Genomic DNA, 26,729 nt, shown 5'->3' on the forward strand with positions numbered 1-26,729 from the left:
ATTTTAAATGAGTAGAAATATTTTACATATCAGATAATAATTATTGTATTATAACTTAATTGCTATCATTTTTTATTTCTTAGTAACACTTAAAATGACATCTTCCAACCAATGTAGGCTTTAATTCAGAAAAAATGTAGCACTTCTCCTGATCTTGCTGCTCATTGGCAGTTACCATACCATCCTCACTGGCCTCCCCACCCCACATCTGTGTACCAACACTGTCTGCCCTGCCTAGAAGGCTTCTTTGCCCTCTGCCTTCATGTTGTGTTTGACCAGCACAAGCAATATTCAGACGGTCTTAGAGTGGGAGGAGAAGAGGAGGGGAGATGGTTATCCCCGCACCTCCTATTTTTTACTTTGCTACAGATCTGGCAGACTTTATTTGTTTATGGCCCTAAGGTTTGTCTCAGTGGACATGAATCTGAGCAAACTCCAGGAAAAAGGGCACCAGGCATGCTGCAGTCCACAGGGTCACAAAGCATCATAAAGGATTTAGTGCCGGAACTAAACTAAACTAACTAAACTAACTTAACTAAAACTTAAGTCCATGGCTTAAGTTTTCACTGGACTCCAGGAATTCTGTTTACCTCTTTTTTCCCTTCTGGATTAGATGTAATGTATTTCCTTCTGTCTAAGTGATATCACCTATGCCTTTGTCCACCATTTCAGAATTCATGCCTTGCAGTTTCAGAATCCATGTTGATCTCTTAAATCTGCTCAAACCTTTGCAAATAGACCCTTCATTCATCTCTTTTTAATTAACCCATCTTAAGTATATCATCTCTCTCATGGTAGAACCCCAACTGACACACAACCCAGTTTTTTCTGTGGGTTATTATTTTTTTTTAATATCAGCTGAAATTACTCTGTTAATGTTAAATTTAGTTTTGGTGTATGCTTTGTGTCAGTAAATAGTCAGAAATTAGGTTGACTGGTCATTTATATTTGGTACTTTGTAATGCTTAGGCATAAGGGTTATGCTGTGGTTACAAAGTTGGATGTGTTTTTCCTTTTTCTGTGCTATAAAACAATTTAGTTACCTTGTAATAACATTTTTAGTATACATTGTTTAGTATATGCTTTGCTGTGTTTAGTCACTCAGTAGTGTCAGACTCTACAATCTCATGGACTATAGCCTGCCAGGCTCCTCTGTCCATGGGAATTCTTCAGGCAAGAATACTGGAGTGAGTTCTATGCCTTCCTCCAGGGGATCTTCCCAAACCCAAGGGTCAAACACAGGTCTCTTGCATTGCAGACAGATTCTTTACTGTCTGAATCACCTAGAATACTGGAGTGGATAACCTATGTCTTCTCCAGGGGTAGTATATGTTATATTAAAATTTGAATGTAATAACTTGTGGGACCATGTCATCTTGGAGTATCGACCAACAGGACCTTAATATTCCCTTTAGCTTACCTACCCTTGAGATAGGATTCTGACTCAAGCTATCTGCCTCTCTTTTCTTGGAACATTTATTTTAGAAAATTTATAATTGCAAATTCTCACTCTGCTCTGTGAGCTATAAATCATTTAAAAGTCTCTTGTTAGTTTTACAACCCAGGAATGTCTTTCTCAAGGACCTAGAGCCATCCCAGTGAAACATAATCATCAGGCTTAAGAGCACCCTAATCTCCCAGTCCCAGTGGAAGAGTAAGAGCCTACCTCCAAGTTATAAAACTTCCTCCAGCCATGAAGACAGGAGAAAATTTAGTTTTTATAGTAGACCAGTTAGCAAATAAAGGTGGCATAAAATCTTCCTCACTTTATCTCATAAACCCCTTGGTACAGCAGAATTGAGTTGAGAATCCAGTTCTCTTCCTTGTTTGAACAGGCTCTTGAACTCACCCTAGGCTTTTCATGTATGGCTAGTACAATTGTCACTTTAGATAGCATCTTTTTCATATTTCTCATTTTTATATTCCACTGTTAGTTTGAGGATGAGGTGATTGGATGGCATCACTGACTTAGTGGACATGAGTTTGAGCAATCTCTAGGAGATAGTGAAGGATAGGGAAACCTGGTGTCCTGCAGCCCCTGGGGTTGCAGAGTCAGACACGACTGAGCGAGTACACAATAACAACATTAATTTATACTTTTTCAAGATTCAGGCACCCCCTTAGTTCTGTTGCACTTCTCTTTCCATTTCAAAATTTCTGCTATCTTTATTTTATGAGAATCACCTGGGGAGTTGTGTTTTTTTTTTTTTTTTTTTAGTTTATTCATTTTTTGACTGTGCAGAGTCTTCATTTATGCACTGGCTTTCTGTAATTGCAGCAAGCAGGGGCTACTCTTTAGTTGCTGTGCTCAGGCTTCTCATCACAGTGGCTTCTCTTATTGTGGAGCCTGATCTCTAGGTGCTCCTGCATCCTTTGTGTCACAGAGGCTTAGTTGCCCTCCAACTTGAGAGTTCTTAGTTCCTGACCAGGGATTAAACCTGTGTCTCCTGTACTGGCAGGCAGTTTCTCAACCACTGACCATGGAAGTCCCTCTGCTTTCTTTCATGAAGTTTAATCCCTTTTTTTTTTTTTTAGTGTTGTTTCATATATTATCGAATATGTCCTTTATTGTTTTCATTCTTTCCTTTTGTGAGTAATGATGGGTTTTTATGATGGTTAATTCCTCTCAGTAAAATTGTCATCAATTGCATAGTTTTAAATGTAGTAGTCACTATTTGAAAAGTAAATTTTGATTATGTCTTTTCTCCAAGAATTTTTTAGGAAATAATTGAGTAATTTCAATTTCTCCAGGTATTTTTCAATTGCTATAATTGCAATTTATTTATAGTTGTAATTGAAGCATTAGCAGAGAGTACTTAACTTATATGCAGAGTATGTCATGAGAAATGCTGGACTGGATGAACCACAAGCTGGGATCAAGATTGCTGGGGAAAATATCAATAACCTCAGATATGCAGATGACACCACTCTTATGGCAGAAAGTGAAGAGGAGCTAAAAAGCCTCTTGATGAAAGTGAAAGAGGAGAATGAAAAAGTTGGCTTAAAGCTCAACATTCAGAAAATGGAGATCATAGCATCTGGTCCTATCACTTCATGGGAAATAGATGGGGAAACAGTGGAAGGGGTCAGACTTTATTTTTTGGGGCTCCAAAATCACTGCAGATGTTGATTGCAGCCATGAAATTAAAAGACACTTACTCCTTGGAGGAAAAGTTATGACCAACCTAGATAGTATATTCAAAAGCAGAGACATTACTTTGCCAACAAAGGTCCGTCTAGTCAAGGCTATGGTCTTTCCTGTGGTCATGTATAGATGTAAGAGTTGGACTGTGAAGAAAGCTTAGCACCAAAGAATTGGTGCTTTTGAACTGTGGTGTTGGAGAAGACTCTTGAGAGTCCCTTGGACTGAAAGGAGATTCAACTAGTCCATTCAAGGAGATCAGCCCTGGGATTTCTTTGGAGGGAACGATGCTGAAGCTGAAAATTCCAGTACTTTGGCCACCTCATGCGAAGAGTTGACTCATTGGAAAAGACTCTGATGCTGGGAGGGATTGGGGGCAGAAGGAGAAGGGGACGACAGAGGATGAGATGGCCGGATGGCATCACTGACTCGATGGACATGAGTCTGAGTGAACTCCGGGAGTTGGTGATGGACAGGGAGGCCTGGTGTGCTGCGATTCATGGGGTCACAAAGAGTTGGACATGACTGAGCAACTGAAGTGAACTGAATTAACTACAATTTCTATTTTTTTTGTTGTTGTTGTTTTATCACTTCTAAGAGCTTTTATGCAATAGATAAGAGTGCAGTGTTGGTTTTGATTTTCAGAGGACTCTTAGTAATAATATTTATTTTTCATCATAAAAAAGGATAAAAGGACAGCCATCATTTAATAAGCTGCTGCTAAGCCAATTCCCATATGCCTATTTGTATGGATGTCAATGGCACACAAATTTTAATTTTTGAAAGGATTTCATAAAGAAAAATCTAGAATTACAATGGACATGGAGAAATTTTTGACGAACAAGGTTTTTCATTTTAGACAACTTAGCTCAAAAAGAAGACAGACTGTATATTTGCTTGTCTAAAGATAATTTATATGAGAGTTCACTTAATTAAATGAGTTATAATGACTCGTGTGTGTGCACGCATGTGTGTGTGTGTGCATGCATGTGTGTTTGTGTGCATGCTTGAGTATGTGTATTGAAAAGAGGATTCTTGCATCTAATCTTTCTTTCCCTTGAGAATAGTAATTTCACATTTGTCTGAAACTGGCTTCTTCAAAATTTCCTCTTTTTATTATTTTTATTTTGTTCCTTTTCCAATCCTTTCTCTTGGGAATTTTTGGAGATCAGTTAATCAGAAAGTGATATGTGTTCACTCTAAAAATATCCAGTCTAGATATATATTGTTTACAAAAAAGAAAAAAAAAAGGTAAAGAAAAATTACTAAACAAATTATGTTTCTTAAAATATGTTGCCGGGGGCCAGTGTGAGGAATCCTGCCCGTGACAAGGTCATGCAGAAGGAAGCCTGACAAAACACAAGGACGTGATCAGGCTTCAGGGGTTCCCCCTGGAATTTCCTGAGCATCCACCCCCAAGACCAGAGTCTGCCTGCTTTTCCACCCTTCTAATAGTCTCTGGAAAAAGTCAAATCAGGGCTTTAGTCTTCTGCATTTGAAAGGGATGTTTCAGTTAAACCTCTCTGATAGCTCTCTAGCTTGCCTAACAGGTTCCCCCGGACCTCTTACAGCTTGTGAATTGTTTACAGCCCCCCAACAGCAAGAGGCACAAAGCTTAAAAGCATCTTAAAGATACAGAGCCTTTTCTAGAGAGTTAAAAATTATATTGGTGACAGGTTTTCACTGTTGACTCAATGATTGCTGCCAGGCCTCCATATTCTTTATCTTTTAGGCACCTGGGAGGATATTAATCAATGTAAACAGAATATGGAAAAATATACATAGTAGCTTTGACGTTAGCAACACTAGACTTTTGAGTTAATTACTTTTCTTTTGTTATAAATCACTGTATTCCTTTTACTTATTATAAATTGCTGCATCTTTGCTATGTAAGAATGTAACATTATTTAGTGCTTTCTGAGCGTGGCACCAGACTTTGGGAAGAACAACACAAATAAGTCTTCTGGTTGACAAACCCTTATCAGAAAAAAGGCTGTAAAATGTTAATTGGCCCTTTTGGCCGAAAGATGATGTAAATCACATAAGACTTGTGTATACAACTAGGTATGCAGAGAGAAAGCCTGTTTTTGATAAGAGTCTGGGCTGCTAATGCTGCATAATTTTGTATTACCCGTTGATCTCTATGTACAATCAAAAAGGTATAAAAGGCCTTCCTAGACAATAGAGGCCGGGAAAGTTGCTGGACTGGTTTCCCCCTTGTCTCCTCTTTACTCTAATTTCAGGCTGAATTCCCATCTGTAGCGGGGCGGCTCACCAAGTCTACTTACTTGTCCTGGCTTCTAAAACCCACGCGAAAGGGAGCCTAAAGCGAGGCACCCTTCGATATTCAAGTGGGCACCAGTGGCCCAACGTAGATGGTGTAAATCTCTTGTCCTGAGATTTTATTGGTCTTCCCCATAAGCCAGGTTTTTCAGCCTCCTTTCTCCACTTATTTTTCCTACTACACTATTTCTTCATAATCTAATCTTATATTATAAATAAATAAGTTTTTTCCCTCGCCAATGCCGTCCCTGCTTCGAATTCCCTGGATCCACTGGAGCTGGACCCCGGCAATATGTGAGTTTTTTTTTTTTAAGCCCTATAACTTGGATAAGTAGGACAGTGGCCTTGCTCAAAATCTTAGAGAAAAGATGGTCTCTAGTTCCACAAATGAAGAAGAAATCTTAAGTATGATTTAAAACTCTTTAAAATTTAGTTTTCTAAACACATAAGCTTGTAAATTGTCTTAAAAATAAGTACATGTAATATTACTGTTAAGTGAATAACATAAGTCAAGTAAAGGGCATGTCTTTTTCCATGTTTTAGTACATAAATTAATAGCAACAGAATTTCCAGTTTATACAAGAGTATGTCTAAACTTCTCATGGTATAAATTTTTGGAAAGTTCCAACATTTGTTTTTGAGTTAAAGAAGCTATCATTGTTCTCATAGTAGTTTAAGCTTTCAAAATATTAAATGGTGTAGAGAGAAATAAGTTTGCAATAATTGGATAGCTCTTAAAGTGTTAAATCCCATAAATTTTAGTAATAATGGGAATAACAAGAGAATAATGTATTGAATTTAATTACAATTTCAAAATTCTTCATTAAATTTAAAACCTTAGACTAACATTAAATTGTTTTAATAAATAATCTTTGGTTTCTTGGATAATTTGAAGGCAAGGAAAAAAAATAAAATTTTGGTCATTAAGCATAATTTACCTTGTTTACTTTTACCACATAGAATGTGAAAATGCTTTTAAAAAATGTTATCACCTTTATTTATTTATTTATTTATTTATTTTGCTACAATACAATTGTTGAAGGTTATAAGAAATATCTGCTTATAAGATGAAGAGTTTATGGATTTGTAATTTAGTTGTCAATATGTTTGTGTCTGTAGGGAACAAAAATTGGTTACTTTGGTTCAGATGATAATTAATATAAATAATTGAGATTACATCAAGTATAAAACAAGAATGAAATGAATATGGACTATCTTGAAATGGCCCAGTTAACAGATTTTTTTCTGTCTTTTTATAAAGAGATTAAAATGATTAATAAAATAAAGTAAGCTTTGATATTCTCCAAATTTTAATAAACTCAGAGCTATTTTCAGAATTATTTGTTTCCCAAAACATAGTTCCATTCTCATAATTTATATGCATAAGTAGCCTTCTCGTGTGAAAGAAAAATGTTCATACTGAAATCCAAAGACTAGATACTATTTACCAATTAATTCTTGTTTTCAGATTTATTATACTTGTTACTCAGGTATAAAAAGTGACATTTGGTGATATATCAGCTTATGATATATGCTATATGATTTGATTGATTTTAATTTGATTCAAAAGCCTTTTCAGCGTTCTTTATTTAGGTTTTTATTCAAGAATAATTAATGATTACATTCTTAGAAATTAGTTGAATGTCATTACTAAAATAAGGATTCTACCATCTGTTTTATAAAATTTAAAGATTCTTTTGATGATGAATACAAGACAGGTGAAAGACTTGAGTAAGTGAAGGCTGTCACAAAGGCCACACAGAGGTTTGACCTGGGGATAATGTTGCAGTGAACAACTTACCTGTTAGGCATTTTCACTGAAAATTCTTAAGACTTTCTGCTACATGTCCGATCTGCCAACCTCAGAACTTTGGGAAAGATAGATGAAAGTGGGACATAGATGTTTGAATGCTAGCAAATGAGGATTTTATACAGTTGTATCATTCACCTGAACATGAATGCTTTGTAATTGTTTGCTTTCTGGATGGCTAGAAAGTTTGTTCAGTCAAAATACAGCTATCTTAGTGTAACCTGAAAACCTCAAAACATTAAGACTGTTTACACCTTGGCTTATTCTAACTTTATTCAATACTGAAGACACTCATGTTATATTTCTATATTTTAAAAACAGCTTTGCAAGACACCAGGAATGTAGTTCTTCCTAAATTTCTCAGGGATCCTTCAGGGTTCTGGCCTGGGCAATGAAAATTAGCAGACTAAATATAGAGACTGTTTCCTTTTGTTCTCTGGAAGCATTCGTTCTTTTATACTTTAAGTGTATTATAAACAGAGGTGTGCTTCAGATTTAATAGCGAGATGAATTCCTGAGCCATTTTTTTTTTCATGTTCACAATAGAAATGGTTCTAAATGAGGGTCCTTCCTCTTTTTGCCTCTGAGATTTGTTTTCATTAAGGAGGCAAGGTTTCTCTCTTTCTCAAGTGGAGAGGAGTGTAACTGTATTCCAATCCTCATAAAAACTCATAATTTCAGTTTTCTCTCCTGTATTAAGGAAAGTCACTTTCTTTACATGTGTGGATAACCATTTGCCTCTCATCACATACTTCTGAGAGTTGGTTACAGGAAACTGATGTGGTTATTTGCTGTCATTAATAATAGTCTGATTTTACTCTGGAACTTTCATGTTTGATTTCAGAATAATATAAATTATCTAAGTATTAGCATTTTATTCAATGCTACTCATCATCTACAGACACCTTTGTTTTTATCATCCATAATCAACAATAAAAATTGGGAGAATAAAAAGCTTTCACAATTATCTAATGTATTATTATAAAGTTTTAAATCTCTGTATGGTAAAGAAGCTGCCTGTGAATGCAGGAAACACAGGATAAAAGATTTCATCCCTGGGTCAAGAAGATCCCCTGGAGAAGGAAACACAACCCACTGCAGTACTTATTTGGAAAATCCCATGGATAGAAGAGTCTTGCAGGCTACAGTCCATAGTGTCACAAAGGAGTTGGACACAACTTAACAACTGAGCATCCATACAACCAAATTTATTACTGATAAGTTCAAAAGGATAAATATGAACTCCTTGTGTGACCTTTAGCCAAGAACTGGAAATAACTATTACTTAAGGTTCTTTTTTAATCTTACTAGAAGAATCCTCATAGCTTCTGTTAATACAAACAATTGCACTGAAAATCTGTGGAATTAACACTTAGATTCATGATTCTAGTTAAAAAGAATTGACCTTTGAGTTCCTATCACTTAGTTAGAAAAATTTTGTTTTGCATTTCCAAAACTTCAGTGCTGACAAGGCATCCTAGTAATAAAGATTTTCAAGAATATTGACTCAAGTAGCATGATTCTAAGACCAGCACCTTCTACATGTCAGGAGCCAATGATTTCTACACCTTAAAAAAAAAAAAAAACTCATTTTCCTTTCCCCCCTAATTCCTTTCCCCTTTTCTATTAATTTCCATTTCCACTTATTGTGAGTTGTTTTCATGTTGCAACATTCAAATAGGTTTGAGTTAATGACCTTTGATTAGTTTCACTTCTTCAGCTTTTGCAAATTCACTTTCAAAGTAGAAAGTCTTTTCCATGCTGTTTTGGACTTAAATAAGTATGTCAGGAAGTAAAACTTAATTTTTGCACGGGGATGACCCAGAGGGATGTTGTGGTGAGGGAGGTGGGAGGGGGGTTCATGTTTGGGATCACATGTACACCCGTGGTGGATTCATGTCAATGTATGGCAAAACCAATACAGTATTGTAAAGTAAAATAAAGTAAAAATAAAAATTAAAAAAAAATTTGGGGACTCCATCTATTTCTAATATATTTATTGCATGAGAATGCCACTTTTTATATTAACACTCTAAGAACTATACTAGATATATTCCAAGGGAGATCCTCTCCATTTCTTCATACAGATTATATGCATCTTCAACAAGAGCTAAGAAAATAACCAGAAAAGTTATTATTTTAAAAAAATTTAATTATCTCATTAAGTGTTAGTGTATTAAATTGAAACAAGTTGTACAAATCATTATTGCAAAATGATTTAACAGGGGCATTATACCGATTAATATATGCACCATTTACAGCAGAGAGAGTTTTTAAAAAGCAATATTCCCTAAGGAAAACAATTGTGTGCAAATGCATGAAACTCCAAAGATCCATGTATATAACCTTCCTTGTAACACTTTTTTTTTCACTTTCATTATGTGGAAAAGCAGGAAAAATTGACAGATGATCAATTCTTTATGTGTTTGTTTTAGAGTTAGAATGTAAATGTAATGCTGTTATTTTCAATTAATTTCTTAAAAAAGGATCAGAGTTCATTAATAGCATAACTGAATTAAGACATCTAATTACTTTAATCAGTTGGACCATAGCTTGATTTAGCCTATTATTAACACAATTATATTTCCATGTTGATTTTGGAATATTAAAGTCACTATCAAGCTTCTCTTGGTCCAAGATCTGACAATCTTTGTTGAATCTTGCCCTCATTTTAGATGACAATTCCACATGGATGTGTATTTTGGGCTTGTGAATATATATACCATTTATTTTACTATCTTCAGAAAAATGTTACTTTTCAGTACTGTCAAAAATCTAAAATAGCATGAACATGGTTAATCTGACTTTTTGATTCTTGAGTAGACCTCTACAATGTATCACTTTTATTAAGAATGAATGTAAGTAGAATAATCAGTAATGTTTATTTGTGAATTTATTATTCAAACAGTTTTTATTGGGTGCTTGCTATATATGGAGCTTCCCTAATGCAGTGCAGGAGACCCAGGTTGCAGGCAGATTCTTTACCATTTGAGCCATCTGGGTTGGGAAGATTCCCTAAAGGAGGAAATGGCAACCTACTCCAGTATTCTTGCCTGGAGAATTCTATCAACAGAGAAGCCTACTGAGCTACACTCTGTGGGACTGCAAAGAGTCAGACACATCTGAGTTAATAACACTTTGTTGTATATTAGACACAAAGTATAATCTAAAATGAACAGCATTTACATCCTGTATGTTATCATGTTCACAGAAATGTCCAATGAAAATATGATATAGGAAAATGAGTTAAGGATCAAATTTTTAGTTTACGAACTTGTACCTATGGAGAATATTGATATATTTCAACTACTTGTAACGAGCAAGTTATGTTTTGGGTATTTTCCTTGGAATCTCTTAGTAATATCATTAACTTGGTTAAAATCTGACCTGGAAACTCCTTTGTAGAATTATAAATATTATGTTCTTTTGCAGGATGGACACTCACCCCAAACTTAATATGTTGACACTGAAGACACTTCACAAGACACTTCACTTCTGTGAACCAAGAGAATTGACAGAAAATCTTCACACAGAGGACTCTTGAGGAAATCAGTTTGTGGAAACAGGTAGGAAGTGGCTTGGGCAAAGCAAAGGCAGTGGGTTTATAGTTTTTAAAGGGTATAACTATGAGAAAATTCTCATACCTTGGCAGGAGACTTGTGAAATTTAAAATTCTCATCTGCTCCAAAGAAGTATGCACAGACTCTCTTATCAGCCTGTCCAGAGTGGGGCCAAAGGGGGGAAAGTTTGAGAGTTAAAAATAAGTCAACAAACATCAAAAAGGTGGTCATCGGTAAACATGCATTAGACTATTTTTGAAAAAAATTTTTTTTTCTTAAAAAACAATCTATATAATGTGATAGAACTAGGATTTAAACTATTGTCTGCTTTAAGGAATCATGCAATTTTGAATAAGTCATTTTATATCTGTTAGATTCAGGAGTATTTTTTTTTCTCTTCTGTAAAATGGAGCTAATACTTAATCTACATCATGACCTTAATCCTCATATTAAGGATAAGACAGAGAGATCAAGTGTTTGACAAATGTTTCACTTCGTATTTTATTCTTCTGAAATAATACTAGGAAGTATGACTCTTGATATTTCTTTCCAAAGAAGACCCTTTGTAGGAACTCATTAAAGCTGAGTATCCCATGACTTATACTATGTGGGCTTCCGACTCTATGTCAGTGGAACTTCCTGAATGAAGCAGATCTCAATCTGGGTAGATGGTGCAGAATCTTATCACTGTCTTAATAGATATGGCTAGGTAGCGATACTTAGAGAGACTGGGAAATGCAAAGACTGCAGGAGAAAATGTTGATACTCAGTCCTTAGATGCTAGAATCTCCATGAATAGGTTTTGAGAATAACCAAGAAACACTAGATCTTAGATGTTGCCAGATCAACTCTTTTTAGTTACTGGTTTAGGAATGTATCTGAAGTAAAGAGTTTAAATATATGATTTCTTAATGAAATTTAAAGATGTATATTACTTTGTCATTATATAAACTTAAAAACTTTTTAAATTTTAACTCCTAAATTAGAAAATAGTATATAGCAGACACAAAATGACACTGGAAAAATTATGATTTGTTATTTCAAAGACTTCTTTGTAATATCTGTCACGTACTAGGATATAAATAATATGTAACAAAATAGCCCAAGTAAAAGCACAAATAATATCAGGGAGACTGAAATACAAAATATATATTTCAGCACCTATTCAGGGCACATCTTGTATACAGGCAGTCAATTTCACATTTTAAATTATTTACCATGGAAAATTAGTATAGAGTAAACCGCTTTCTTCTTTTTAATTATTTACAACCAGAATATTATAGAAGCATTTCTTGAAAATGTTAAAAACTTTTTAAAAATTTAATCTTTTTAAATTTTATTAATTGAAAATAAACTTCCAAAATAAACTTCAGTATGTCAATCATGCTAGTCAAATATGCATGTAAATGACATAAATTGGACAGTGTGTATGAAGTAATTAATGATTGCTAGTGTTTAACCTATAAAGACTTTTTAAATGATTGGCATAGTTGCAGTCTAATTAACTGTAATTACTAAAATCAGTAATTAGTTTTGAAACAAGAGCAGTATATTTAAACATCTACATGGTATTCAATGTGTATACTATTATTATATTAAAATCAAGACCTTCCTGAAAAGGTCTCATCAGGGAAAGAAAATGAAATATATATATATATATGTGACAAATAAAATATTAGTAATAGTTTACATATGAGGACAATTAGATTTTCTTTCAGGATGGATGGGAAACTCTTATTTTTAACTGATAATTGTACATTTACTTTTTGAGAAACTAAAATGCCAAAGAGAAATATGAATACTTTTTTTTTTGCATGATTTAAAACATGTCAGTGTCCTATTACCTATATTTATTGAGACTCTGATAATCTAACACTCCTCATATGTGCTCAATATATACCAGCAAGTAAGCCTCTTCCCACCAGTCTTTTGTACCTAGATGTCAGCCAGGTTCAGGATCTTGGAGGTAGTAAGGGCCTAGTAGCTAAAATACAGTTCTTAATGCATGAAGAAGATAGCTAAACAAATCTCCCAAGAATCCTTTACCCCAACCCTTATAGATGCTCACACACTCTATAAGGCAAATTTCTTTATAACATTATTTTAGGTTGGGAAAAATGAAGGAATTTTAAACTTAATTGTCTGTAGAAGTAGGGAGCTTGAAGGGACCATAGATGACTTTTACTTTCTACTATATATATGCATATATATACATATATATGTTTTATGTTAAAAATGCAATAGATATTATAAAAATGGTATGTACCATTTCCATCATTCAAAAACAAAAATAGAAACATATTTTTTAAATGTAAGAATAATTCCAATGGAATTTTATATGGAATGCCAATAGTGTCTCAAATAGAATTTGTGTACCATGTACATTGAAGTTATGGGTTTATCTGATATGATGACAAGGCTAAGTACAAAGTCGGTGAAAAGCTTGTTCTTAAAAAAACAGTATAAATTATAGAATATGCAAGTATAATGTATTTTATGCCTCCAAGTAATGAAAGTGTGAATATTCAGATTAGAGCTCAAAGAAATATAAAGCGTAATTAAGATATAAAAGAACAGAATAAGAATATGAAAATTATGTCCTTGTGGATATAGATCATATGAGACGGCAGAATGATTTGAACTCATAGAGTAGTTATTAAGTCAAAATTAACCAGAGGAGTAAACACCTTGGAAATAGTAGAATAAGGGAAAGCAATAGCAACTCAAGTTTATTGTAAAACAAATAGAATTTAAAGTGTTTGTAAACACTGTTGTCTTCTTTGAATATGAAAGAAATTGCACCTATGGCTTTGTATGTATATATTTGTACATGCTAAATATATATATCTATGTATCTTTCACTGGCTCAGTGGTAAAGAATTTGTCTGCAATGCAGGAGACATGGGTTCAATCCCTGAGTCAGGAAGATTCTCCTGGAGAAGGAAATGGCAACCCACTCCAGTATTCTTGCCTAGGGAATCCTATGGACAGAGAAGCCTGGGGGGGCTACAGTCCATTGGGTTGCAAAGGTTTGGACAAAACTTAGCAACTAAACAACAACTATCACAATAAAATGTTTACTGTAATCAAATAGGATAGTAAATGTATAAATATATTAATGTGAAAACAACTACAAATTATTTATTTATGAACACATCATAAAGGTGTCTAATCCTGACTTATAGTCTCTAATGTGAGATTCTGAAGTATAAAAGTATACTACAGCATAAAAACATGAAGAGTAAAAGGCCAAGTGTTAAAAGAAGCATGGATAATGAAATTACTCTATCAGGTAATCATTTACAGAAAATAAAAGTAGCATGTGTCTCTATAAGGAACTCACAGTAAAAATTTCTAGTCCAGACATTTTTGAGTTTGAGACATTGTGGAGAAAACTGTGAAGTTTGAGAAAGCTGAAAGAATTTATTCAGTCTGTGGGATAGACAAATGGAATCTGTCCCTGGTTAAGCCTCAAGTAAGTATTTATACTAGCAATTATCAAGATGAGAATATTGAAATAATATTCCATTTGCTGTTAGCTGAAGATATAGTTTCCATTCACATATCCATTGTTAAAAATGTATAGTTTATAGAGTACATAGACCATGCAGATGCTCAGTGAGCAAAAATAAACTAGTTGCAAATTAAAATACTCACATTATTTAGCAAACAGATAGGTACATTTAAGTTTGAATACTAAGTATGATTTTCCTGCTAAAACTTTAATATGTTTCTTTTAATGCATTAACTTTTTTCTTTTTTACTTTATTTTACTTTACAATACTGTATTGGTTTTAATGTCTACATTCTGATGACAATAGCAATTAATCATCCTAGTGCCGGTTCTCTTACTTTGGTAAAATGCATGTTTACTGATTCTATTAACGTTTAATTACTACAAAATTTATAGCTTAATCACTAATTAGGTCACTCATTCAACAGCATTATTCACGACTTACTATATGCAGGTATCAGCTATTAATATAGCAATAAATGAAATATAAGTGTCTCTGTTCCCACTGTTTTCCTATTTCAACTAAAATAAAACTCAGTAGCCTCTAGCTACATTAAAGTAACATGCAATTATATTATGCCAGGTTTATTATTTTTGTTATAATTTCACCATTTCACAAATTTTTGACATTGCAGAACATATAAAAATTAGAAGTGATTATAAAATGTTTGAACATGTTAGTGATAACATAACTAAAATGCCTTTGAGATATTCTGAGCTAAAAAAGATATTGATATCTGGAATTCATAGATATTGTTGCTCCATCATTGAATACAACTTCCAGCAAGGTAAACTTAACTGATAAGATATCCTTTATGGTTTTCCTAACAGTAGGCAAAAGAGAGCAAGGGTTTATTGACCTCTTTTTCATGGAGAAATGGTGTAAATGAGTACTAAAGTTTTGTTAGAAGAGATAGCTGTGAGAACGAGGAAATATTAAGTCAGCAGAGTTCAGTGCAAATGATAATTAAAACTCATTAGGCATTACTGAGTGCCAAGAAATATCCTTAAAAACTTTACCTCTCTATGAGTTGAGAATTGTTAACATCTCATTTTACAGATATAAACACTGAAGCACAGAACAATGAACTTACCCAAAATGATACAGAAGTCAGCCAGAGAGAGGATTTAAACATCAGCAGTCTGACCATCACATTTTTCTTTTCACGCAATCTTACAGTGACACTCAGATTGGAATCTGCTTCTCAGATCCCAGAAGGAAGGCCAGAGAAATTGTTCCCAATATATTGCCTTGCGGGCAAATAGTCAATAGATGGTGAATCATGCATCATAAAAAGATTAGATTAGCTGACCTCTAACGTTCCTTCCAATTTCAGCATTAGATGATTCTCTGAAAGTTAATGAATTTTAGGTGACTGCTTGGCTGAGAGCCAAGATACATTGAAAAGTTGCATTGTGGAAAGAGACCAGTAAGTGCCTGCTTTATAGAGAACAGAATATGTTTGAGAGTCCGTTTTCAGCAGAAAACTCCAAGGGCTGAGAACTGCACTGACACTTCACTTAGCTGTAAGTGGAACCAATGGAACAAAACAGTACTCTTCTGTTCCATCTCTGCTCTCTGAATTATTTTTCACTACTGCCCTAGTGAGTGACCATGGCGACTTTCTCTTCTTTTCAGCTAATTTTAATCTGTTCAACTAGGAGGCAAAATTACTGACATTTTTAAGCTTTGAATTTATGGCCTGAGCTGCTTATGCTACAGGAACTATTTGTGTGATATTGTGACCCATGACTAAATCTAGGAGACTTAAATTAGTTTTATAACTTCATACCAGAAACCTATATGTAGATACTGGGATGACATATATAAATATTACTGTAAGAATAGGTTTTTTGTTGTTGTTGTTTGTGTGTATATGTTTATATAAGTATCTGAAAAATGTGGATATAGATATTCTGGTCTTTATATTTTGGCTCATAATAGGCCTTCTCTGATGCAAAATATGTGGGTGCTAATTTTATTTTTAAAAAAGAGGTGATAAGAGTAATATAGATAGTAAATATATACTTATTACAATATGAATAAAAGAATGTTCCCTTTGTTATCAAAAATGCTTTCAACAATAATCTCAGGCTTAGATGCTTAGTTTTAAGTTTTATTATTCACCTTCTGAAATTCTCTTTAGTTGATTTTTAATTTAAAATCAACTTATCTACCTCATTAAAACTCCATACTTGTTGTGTTTTGATTTCAAAGCTCCAGATTTTGGTATCTCAACTGAATATCTTGAACAACTAGTCAGTACATTTCAGCCAAGTTTTCTCTACTGTTTTACCTAATGTAGAAATAGTTTCCTTATGACTGTGTACTCCAGAATTCAGCATAGGAAAGTCTTTGCTCTTCTTAGAGCAGGTTGTCATCCTTAATAATGTGAAACTGGTCCATGACCAGTAAATTCTTTTTTATATATAAATCAATATCTGACCAATCTTTCAGGAATTTGTTGTTGTTCAGTCACTCAGTTGTGTCCAACAGTTTGTGACCATATGGACTGCAGCGCTCCAGGCGTCCCTGCTCTTCATTCTCTCCTGGAGTTTGCTTAAACATGTGTCCATTGAGTTGATGATGTTATCAAACCAACTCATCCTCTGTTGCCCCCCTTTCCTCCTGCCTCCAATCTTTCCCAGCATCGGGGTCTTTTCCAATAAGTCAGCTCTTCGCATCACATGGCCAAAGTATTGGAGCTTCAGTTTTAGCATCAGTCCTTCCAATGTATACTCAGGGTTGCTTTCCTTTGAGACTGACTAGTTTGATGTTCCTGCAGTCCAAGGGACTCTCGAGAGTTCTCCAGCACCACGGTTTGAAAGCACCAATTTGTCGGTGCTCAGTCTTCTTTATGGTCCAACTTCACATTTGTACATGACTACTGGAAAACACATAGCTTTGACTAGATGGACTTTTGTCCGCAAAGGGATGTCTTTCTTTTTAATATGCTGTCTAGGTTTGTCATAGCTTTTCTTCCAAAGAACAAGTGTCTTTTAATTTCATGGCTGCAGTCACCACTCACAGTGATTTTAGAGCCCAATAAAATAAAATATCTCACTGTTTCTATCATTCCCCCACCTATTTGCCATGAAGTGATGGGACCAGATGCCATGATCTTAGTTTTTATAATATTGAGTTTTAAGCCAGTTTTTACACTCTCCTCTATCACCTTCATCAATAAGATCTTTAGTTCCTCTTTGCTTTCTGCCACAAGGGTGGTGTCATCTGCATATCTGAGGTTATTGATATTTCTCCCGGCAATCTTGATTCCAGCTTGTGCTTCATCCAGCCTGGCATTTCCCATGATATACTCTGCAGAGAAGTTAAATAAGCAGGGTGACAATATACAGCCTTGACGTACTCCTTTTCCATTTTGAAAGCAGACCTTTGTTCCATGTTCTGTTTTAACTGTTGCTTCTTAATCTGGATTCAGATTTGTCAGTGGGAAGGTAAGGTAGTCTGGTATTCCCATCTCTAAGAATACACAATTTGTTTTGATCCACACAGTCAGATGCTTTAGTGTAGTTAATGAAGCAGAGTAGATGTTTTTCTGAAACTCTCTTGCCTTTTCTATGATCTTTGAAGACGTTCTATGATCATTGAGATGTTGGCAATTTGATGTCTGGTTCCTCTGCCTTTTCTAAATCCAACTTGAACGTCTAGAAGTTCTCAATTCATTTATTGCTGAAGCCTAGCTTGAACTATTTTGAACACTACCTTGCTAGTATGTGAAATGAGTGCAATTGTGTGGTACTTTGAACATTCTTTGGCATTGCCTTTCTTTGGGATTGGAATGAAAACTGACTTTTTCCAGTCCTGTGGCCACTGCTTAGTATTTCATATTTGCTGACATATTGAGTGTAGCAGTTTCACAGCAGCATCTTTTAGGATTTTAAATATATCAGCTGGAATCCATCACCTCCACTAACTTTGTCTGTAGTGATGCTTCCTAATGCCTACTTCACTCCACACTCCAAGATGTCTGACTCTAGGTGAGTGATCACACCATCGTGATTCTCTGGGTCATGAAGATCTTTTTTGTTTAGTTCTTCTGTGTATTCTTGCCACCTCTTGTTAATATTTTCTGCTTCTGTTAGGTCCATACCATTTGTGTCCTTTATTGTGCCCATATTTGCATGAAATGTTTTCTTTGTATCTTTAACATTATTGAAGAGATTTCTAGTCTTTCCCATTCTGTTGTTTTCCTCTATATCTTTTCATTGTTCACATAAAAAGGCTTTCTTATCTCTCCTTGCTATTTTTGGAGCTCTGCATTCAGATGGGCACATCTTTTCTTTTATCCCTTGCCTTTCATGTCTCTATTTTCAGCCATTTGTAAGTTCTTCTCAGACAACCATTTTGCCTTTTTGCATTTCTTTTTCTTGGGGATGGTTTTGATCACAGCCTCCTGTACAATGTTAGGAACCTCCATCCATAGTTATTCTGGCACTCTATGAGATCTAAGACCTTATATCTATTTGTCATTTTCACTATATAATCATAAGGGATTTGATTTAGGTCTTACCTGAATGGCCTAGTGGTTTTCCCTACTTTCTTTAATTTAATTCTGAATTTTTCAACAAGAAATTCATGATCTGAGCCATAGTCTACTCCTGCTCTTGTTTTTGCTAACTGTATAGAACTTCTCCACCTTGGGCTGCAAAGAATATAATCAATCTTACTTTGATATTGACCATCTGGTGATATCTATATTTAGAGTTGTATTGTTGGAAGAGGGTGTTTGATATAACCAGTGCTTTCTCTTAGCAAAAATCTGTGAGCCTTTGCCCTGCTTCATTTTGTACTCCAAGGGCAAATCTTTCAGGAATAACAGATATAATATCCAATAATATGATAATATGGCTGGTGACTTCACTTTAATGTCATATTGCTTGGATTAATTTCAAAAACAACTGCAGTTTTTAGAAGCTTCAGTACTTACTTTTTAGCGAGCACTAACTGACATTCAGTTGGGATGATAAAAAACGTCAGCTTATGTATTTTTTCCCCTCAAAATTCACTGTGAAACATGCCTCTGTTTTCTATATCACATTGTCTCTGCCCATCTTTTAATTCAGCCTCAGTTGTGCCGGAAAATTTCTTGTAATTCAGATTCACCTTCGGTTGCTGTTGTTCATTTTAAGCAAATTGCCTCTCCAACAACCTATCCTAGCAAAAACTGGCTTGATTTGGTCATAGGAGCAGCCCAGAAATACAAGGATGATGCCCCATGTGAGTCCATTCTCAAACAATGGGTAACTGAAGCTTTCGGTTAAGAGCTCCAGCTTCTCTTTTGTTGAATGGACCATTCTGAGAGGTGGTGTGACTTTTCACGTGTTCAGAGGAACCGTGGAGTCAAAGCGTATGGTTCAAACCATGTTAATACACCATCCTCAAAGTTTTTTTTTTTTCTTCTTCTTCCTACTTTCACATGTCCTGTTTTCTTAAAACTACACCTGAGTCCCTGTTTCAGATCCATTAAAAGGGAATTCAAACAAGGATAATCACTCTCAGTTCAGTTCAATTCAGTTGCTCAGTCGTGTCTGACTCTTTGCGACCCCATGAATCGCAGCACGCCAGGCCTCCCTGTCCATCACCAACTCCCGGAGTTCACTCAGAGTCACATCCATCGAATCAGTGATGCCATCCAGCCATCTCGTCCTCTGTTGTCCCCTTCTCCTCCTGCCCCCAATCCCTCCCAGCATCAGAGTCTTTTCCAATGACTCAACTCTTCGCATGAGATGGCCAAAGTACTGGAGTTTCAGCTTCAGCATCATTCCCTCCAAAAATCGCAGGGCTGACCTCCTTCAGAATGGACTGGTTGGATCTCCTTGCAGTCCAAGGGACTCTCAAGAGTCTTCTCCAACACCACAGTTCAAAAGCATCAATTCTTCGGCGCTCAGCCTTCTTCACAGTCCAACTCTCACATCCATACATGACCACAGGAAAAACCATAGCCTGGACTAGACGGACCTTAGTCAGCAAAGTAATGTCTCTGCTTTTGAATATTGCTATCTAGGTTGGTCATAACTTTTCTTCCAAGTAGTAAGTGTCTTTTAATTTCATGGCTGAAATCACCATCTGTGATTTTGGAGCCCCCCAAAAATGAAGTCTGACACTGTTTCCACTCTTAAGCCAACTGTTTCACTCTCCTCTTTCACTTTCATCAAGAGGCTTTTTAATTCCTCTTCACTTTCTGCCATAAGGGTGGTGTCATCTGCATATCTGAGGCTACTGATATTTGTCCTGGCAGCCTTGATTCCAGCTTGTGCTTCTTCTAGCCCAGTGTTTCTCATGAAGTATTCTGCATATAAGTTAAATAAACAGGGTGACTATATACAGCCTTGACAGACTCCTTTTCCTATTTGAAACCAGTCTGCTGTTCCATGTCCAGTTCTAACTGTTGCTTCCTGACATGCATATAGGTTTCTCAAGAGGCAGGTCAAGTGGTCTGGTATTCCTATCTCTTTCAGAATTTACCACAGTTTATTTTGATCCACATAGTCAAAGGCTTTGGAATAGTCAGTAAAGCAGAAATAGATGTTTTTCTGGAGCTCTCTTGCTTTTTTGATGATCCAGAGGATGTTGGCAATTTGTTCTCTGGTTTCTATGCCTTTTCTAAAACCAGCTTGAACATCTGGAAGTTCTGGATTGGACCCAGGTCTCCAGCATTGTAGGCAGATGCTTTACCATCTGAGCCACCAGTGAAGTTATAATCACTCTAGTCGTACAGTATAATAAAAACCAATCATTTAGGGGCATTGCTAAGGATTATTCAGAGGCTGCATCTCTTAAAATCTTTGCAAACAAATTGATCTCAGCATTGCTATGTAATTCACAGTTTGGTTAACTCAGCATGTTTACATTTTGGAACAGAACTAAAATTGTTCATTTAGAAAAGTCTTGGCACCCCCTGTAAAATTAGGAGCCAAACATTTAAATTCTTCAAACAAAATATCAGTGATAACCCCTGTACCTAAACATGTGAATCTGTTTTCAATCAATTTATAAGGAATCTCTACTTCAGGCCATTAGCAAACATCTCAATATCAAAATATTGTCAGTTAATATGAAGAATATTTAGTCCTGAAAAAGCATACTAATGTTTTACACTCCTAAGTATCTTAAATTTTATACTGTCCAATTCATTAATTACCTGGAATTCATTCTCCATTTACCCTTGAAATGGAGAACCATAAAATACATGCCTCAAATACATTTTTGTATGTCTGAGAAATAGCTTCCATAAACCATGAATTGACATGACTGGCTTTATCTTTGAGATTCATCAAAAAATTAGAAAATAACACAGTCTTCATCTTCCATAAGACTACTTTAAAAGATATTATCCTCCATATCATACATTAATCCTCACATGAATTTCTACAAAATAAATTAGCAAAGAATTTAGTGTGAATAAAAATTTGACAAACCATATTTATAAACTGATAAGCAGCTTTGCATAAGATTTAGAAAAGGCAGAGGAATCAGAGATCAAATTGCCAGCATCCACTGGATATTCAAAAAAGCAAGAAAGTTCCAGAAAAAAATCTACTTCTGCTTTATTGACTATGTCAAAGCCTTTGACTGTGTGGACCACAACAAACTCTGGAAAATTCTGAAAGAGATGGGAATACCAGACCACCTGACCTGCCTCTTGAGAAATCTGTATGCAGTTCAGGAAACAACAGTTAGAACTGGACATAGAACAACAGATTGGTTCCAAATAGCAAAAAGAGTACGTCAAGGCTGCATATTGTCACCCTGCTTATTTAACTTATATGCAGAGTACATCATAAGAAATACTGGTCTGTATGAAGCACTAGCTAGAATCAAGATTTCTGGGAGAAATATCAATAACCTCAGATATGCAGATGACACCACCCTTATGGCAAAAAGCAAAGAAGAACTAAAAAGCCTCTTGATGAAAGTGAAAGAGGAGAGTGAAAAAGTTGGCTTAAAACTCACCATTCAGAAAACTAAGATTATGGCATCTGGTTCCATCACTTCATGGCAAATAGATGGAGAAACAGTGGAAACAGTGGCAGACTTTATTTTGGGGAGCTCCAAAATCACTGCAGATGGTGACTGCAACCATGAAATTAAAAGACGCTTACTCCTTGGAAGAAAAGTTATGGTCAATCTAGACAGCATACTAAAAACCAGAGACGTTACTTTGCCAACAAAAGTCCATCTAGTCAAAGCTATGGTTTTTTACAGTAGTCATGTATGGATGTGAGAGTTGGACTATAAAGAAAACTGAGCACCAAAGAATTGATGCTTTTGAACTGTGGCGCTGGAGAATCCTCTTGAGAGTCCCTTGGACTGCAAGGATATCCATCCAGTCCATCCTAAAGGAAATCAGTCCTGAATATTCAGAAGGATTGATGCTGAAGCTGAAACTCCAAAACTTTGGCCACCTGATGTGAAGAGCTGACTCATTTGAAAAGACCCTGATCCTGGGAAAGATTGAAGGCAGAAGGAGAAAGGGATGACAGAGGATGAGATGGTTGGATGGCATCACCGACCCAATGAATATGAGTTTGAGTAAACTCTGACAGTGGGTGATGGACAGGGAGGCCTGGCATGCTCCAGTCCATGGGGTCACAAAGAGTCAGGCATGATTGAATGACTGAACTGAACTGACTGATTCATGAATGAGTCAGTTCACTTCAGTTCATTCACTCAGTCGTGTCCGACTCTTTGCGACCCCATGAATCGCAGCACACCAGGCCTCCCTGTCCATCACCAACTCCCGAGAAGAGCTACCCTGCGTCTGAGGTCGGAGGCAACGGCCAGTAGGAGATACCCCCTGTCTGAGGCCAGGGGAGGTGGCCAGTAGGAGCCACCCCGGATCCGAGGTCAGGGGCGATGGCCGAGAGGAACCACCCCACGTCTGAGGCCAGGGGCAGCGCCGGAGGCCAAGGGTGGCAGCAGGAGGAAGCAACCCCATGCCCAAGGCTAGGGGCGGCGGTGGGGAAGGGCAACCCCACGTCCAAGGAGTGGTGGCTGTGCAGGTGCAGGAGGGCCTAGAGAAGCCATTCCACATTGAAGGTCAGGAAGGGCAGTGGGAGGAAATAACCCTCATCCAAGGTAAGGAGCAGTGGCTGTGCTTTGCTGGAGCAGCCGTGAAGAAATACCCCACGCCCAAGGTAAGAGAAATCCAAGTAAGATGGTAGGTGTTGCAAGAGGGCATCAGAGGGCAGACGCACTGAAACCATGAATGAATGGTAGACTTTTCTCTTTTTCTATTTTCTACCAGATAACCAAGTAGTGAATATTCTTAGTGGTAAATTTATTTAGATTAAATGTTCAATTTAAATGTATTGTACTCATAATACAAAGCTGTTTCTTTTAATGATTTTTTAAAATGTGACATTGAACAATTATCAGAAAACAGGAAAAGAACAAAAATGTGCTCAATTTTATTCCTCCATTGCATTAGTAATACATAAGATTCAAAGGGTGACGGATTCTTTGTTTTTCTCACATTTATGTTTAGAAAACATGATTTATCTAAGGATATAATAAATTTAGACCTCCTTCATTGAATTTCCATTTTTTAAAAGAAATCAACAAGCATGTTCCCTACTTTCATTCTGATTTGTACATTATTGCAATAAAATGGGATACTGGGAATAATTTCAAATCTAGATTTTAGATGGTCTCTTATAAGTCCTTTACTGAAATCAATGGATAAAATGATGGAGATAAAGTAGTACAATTTTTTTATGCTAACAATTTAGTAATTTCTCTTATTCATCTTCTGCTTTATTAGATTCTTAGGGAAAATATAAAATCTAAAGCAACATGATCTATCAGACTCTTTGATCAACTGGTCCAGTGTTTAGGTTGCTTTCATGCTACAGAATACAAAATGACAGCCCACAGTGATAGAATCCATGATAACCATATTGAATATTGCTTTTGATGTGCATGTGGGAGGAAGCTTTGTAAATTTAAATGAAAACATCAATCCTATGTTAGCAAGATTGAAGAACAAAAAACTCCAATAAAGTGCAGTATCTTTATGAGTCTTCAGAATGTGATTTCCAGGCAATCAAATGGCATATTTTTATATTTTATCTGCATTATTCTTTGTTGTTATGACAGGTTTAATATATGGGCCAATGGACTTTAGGTTTCTACACATGAGAAGAATTTTATTGCTGATTTAATCATACAACAAATATTAGCTCAATTTTCTTTTGTTTTTAGTCGTGATTTGGTAAATTGAAAGACAATATACTGGAGGAAGATAAAAGGTATCTTAAACAAATGTTTCTTATACTGCAGGAATCAGAAAGTAAAACAAGACTACAGTAATAGTTTAAAAAGACTGGCTCAGTTGTTTACTCCAGTTTTTTCTTAGAAATTACATTTTTCCTCAGAATCTTGAAGTCATTACATAATCCCTTGTATACTGCAGATGGCCTGGTGGCTTTCTCATCCCCTTCTTTAACCTGCTGGTTGTAGATTCCTATCAGCTGTAGGAGTAAAAATGTAGAACTGTGCTCACTATTGTTACAATTTAGACCTGAGTGATATTGCTGCTGTTACCCATACCACAATGGAATGTTCTTAGAGCAATTCCTAAGACTTCTAACACTGCCACCAAGTTGTCCTCAAGTTTTCCAGAGACAGAGTTAGTATTGTTCTTGCTGACTCTGCTTTCATTCCTTTTGCGGTGTTCCTAAATAAGTCCATGAGGATCACATGAGAGGTTTAAGGGCATTGATAACCATGTCATGCTATATTAGAATTATGCTTTTCTTCTGGCACATTGTTGCTGAACTGAAATCTGTTCACTATTACCTCTCCCCACTTAAATCACTTTTGTATGCTTATTTGTTAATTGTGAAAGTAAACTTACTTATTAAATGAAAAATTAAATCCATTGTACTTGATCCTCTAATCATCTTGGTAGATCCAAAGTTTTGCATTACTCATGGTGAAAAACCTTAGGATCTAAATGAGACTTTTTTTTTTCTTTTTTAATGTCTTGTGTCATGAAAGATTGAAATTTAAGCTCACAGTTCTTAACCTAAGTGATCATAAAATGGAATAGAAGTTCCAGTTAAAAAAAAAAAGTCATTTTAGATCTTTGCAATTCTTATTCTGCTCTCTCAGCTTCTTAGATTCCCTACAGGTGTTTCTCTGCAAAGTTTTATTTATGAAATTGTGAATTTCATGATGAAACTAACCATATCTTATTTATCACTGAATTCTCAAAAGCCTTGGACAGTGCTTGATCCATGATATACATAAGAAATATGAGTTGAATACATTTATGAAATATTGGAATGGAGCCTCGGTTTGAATTAAAATGATCTGTAACAAGATTTCTCAACCATGTCACAATTGACATTGGGGCTACAGATATTTCACTGTGAGGAGATGTTTTGTGCATTTCAGGGTATATGGTAGCACTTCCGATTTCTACCTAATTACTAAATTTTAGGAGACAAAATCATCCTTAATTGAGAAACACTGATCCATAGATATATTTGCATCAATATATCTATTTATCTACCATGTGTATAGTCCATTTCTACAGCCAAAGTTCACAACTGTTATGATTTTTGCTATTGCTGGTATTATCTTTCAGTCTTCATAATAAATTTATCATCTTTCAGTAATTTTTATTCATTCTATTTGGAGACATCCTTGGAGATTTTGAAGAAAACAAATAGGATAGCAATCCTGTGTGATAATCTACTTCATAAATTATTATATTTTCAGAAAGAATTCATTAGACCTCTGTTTGGAATAACAAGCTTAGAATAATTCTCTTATTAAAAACAATACTGAAAAACCAATATCAGCAATTATAAACTAGTAATGTGAACAAGAGAGAATATTACATAGAGGATTACTGTACTCAGTAATCGTTATATGCCTGTAAATCTTTAGAATATTTAGTTTACATTAGTTGTAACTGTTATATCTGTCAATCTCTAAATGAATACTCTTTATTGTAGTTAATGATAGTAAAATCTTCCTTGAAAAGTATAGTTTTTAAATGGAATGATTTTCTGTTTTGTACATTTTCAAGTTTAAAACAGAATATAGTGTAGTGAAAACACTAGAGGATTGAACACTTGGATTAATTTCTTGTTCTTTCACTAGTTTCTAGTTTAGAAAATTATTAATCTTCCTTGGTTATCTATTATGTTTTAAATGTTACTATGATTAAATAATTTAGAGGCGCAATCCCCAACCTTTTTGACATCAAGGACAAGTTTTGCATGGAGGACTGCTTTTTTTTTTTTTTTTTTCTTTTTTTTTTTTTCCCACAGCCCGGGGGTGAGTGAAGATTTCAGGGTAATTCAAGTGCATTACATTTATTGTGCACTTTATTTTTGTCATTATTACATCAGCTCCACCTCTGATCATCAGGTATTAGATCCTGG

Source organism: Capricornis sumatraensis, chromosome 6, assembly GCF_032405125.1.
Source record: "Capricornis sumatraensis isolate serow.1 chromosome 6, serow.2, whole genome shotgun sequence".
NCBI lineage: Eukaryota > Metazoa > Chordata > Mammalia > Artiodactyla > Bovidae > Capricornis > Capricornis sumatraensis.